This window comes from Pteropus alecto, unplaced genomic scaffold (assembly GCF_000325575.1).
Source record: "Pteropus alecto unplaced genomic scaffold, ASM32557v1 scaffold38, whole genome shotgun sequence".
Classification (NCBI taxonomy): Eukaryota; Metazoa; Chordata; class Mammalia; order Chiroptera; family Pteropodidae; genus Pteropus; species Pteropus alecto.
Genome location: NW_006442512.1, coordinates 9,657,097 through 9,658,682, shown reverse-complemented (window position 1 = coordinate 9,658,682; position 1,586 = coordinate 9,657,097).

Sequence of the window (1,586 nt, the reverse complement as noted above, 5' to 3'; positions counted from 1 at the left end):
CATTTAAAGTAACCAGTAGCAAAGGATTAGATAGAGTAAGGAAAAGATGTAGGCAAGGAAATCAATTTGGAAGCACTGATCCATAGCCACCTGTGGCAAATGGATTTCATTAAACGGTCCATCTTAAAGGATTGATAGTGTCTGCCTGTGCAGTGTGTTGAAAAAGATTATGAAGTTATGACAAGTTTAGATGGGAAGGAGTGTCGTGATCTATCTAGGGTTTAAAGCCAGACTCTATATGTAGTAAAGGTCTAAACTATAGTAGAAGCAGTGAGAATTAAAAGAATGGATTTGAAAGGTGTTCTGGTGGTAGCATTGAACTGGGTTGATGATAAAGATTTGGAAGATAAAGGAGTCAGCAGTTAATGAAGTTTGTAACTCTAGTGAGTTTCTCTAGTGAGGCTTTGCTTTTTTATTTAGAATAGAAGGCCCTTCCTTGTGCTTCTACCTACATTTCTTTGGCCACGCTTAGATTCAAGGGAAGCTGGGAAATTGAGTATATTAATTCCTAGCCTCAATAGTTGAGGAAGATAATAAGGAAGGTAATAGGAATGCATATGAGTGATCCTACCTATAATCTGTTATATTCTACATCCCCCACTCTGATGAACCACAATGGCAGTCTATGCTCCCAGGAATTCATTTTACTTTAGAACCAGTGTCCAATAAATTCTGAAAAGTCAGCACATTTTTCCCAGTGTGAGGTTACCTTGATAAGAATCCAAAGATATCTTTGGAGGAATAGTAGTTATAGGACAGAGTTTGTCCACACGCCTCTTAGCAGGGCCAAACACTAAACACTGAAAATAGTGGAGAAATATTGGTTATTTTATTGATGAATGGTGCCATCCAGGAGAACAGGAAGCTAATGCTTGTATGAAGGCTGGCACGATTATGAAAGACTGTATTTTCAATGCTAAAATGTTTTAATTTTTCTTGTAAGTACTGGGGCAAACCAGGAGAGTGGAAGCAATAGCACTGGCTTGAAAGGTAAGATATAGAAAACTAGAAGAAAACAATGAATCTGCCCTGAATAAAGTTGAAGCAGATGAATTTTTGCAAACTGGCTATTAGAGGAGGTTGGGATCTTGGAGCTAATCTTACTTACTGATGAAGAATTTGAGATCACCTTAGGAAAAGTTGAAAGAATCAGTAAAGGAGTGAAGAAGGCCATTAAATGGCAGTGTCTGTTGTAAATTCCAATATATCACTCTTAATAGCCTACTCATAGTAAACATCGAAAAGTTGCTGGTTAAACCAGTAAAAAGCATGGCTGAAGTGTCAGAGAATCCAAAAAGTTTAACTTGAAGAACAGGAAAGGGAAACCTGCAACTAGATGCAGTTTGATGAAAGTGAAGGCAGAGGGAAAAAGATTACTTTTGATCATTGGAAGCAAGGGTCGTTGAGATTTATGATTAACAGGGCTGTGGACAGGAAACATTATTATGCAGAGAAATATTTCTGGACTCAAATTCCAGAGGAGGAAGTTACAGCCCAGCTTTGATACTACTGAACCTTGAACACAGAAGAGGGGCTGATTAGATGGGTGAACTCAAGAACCTTGTAACAGAAACAGGAGAGGCCAG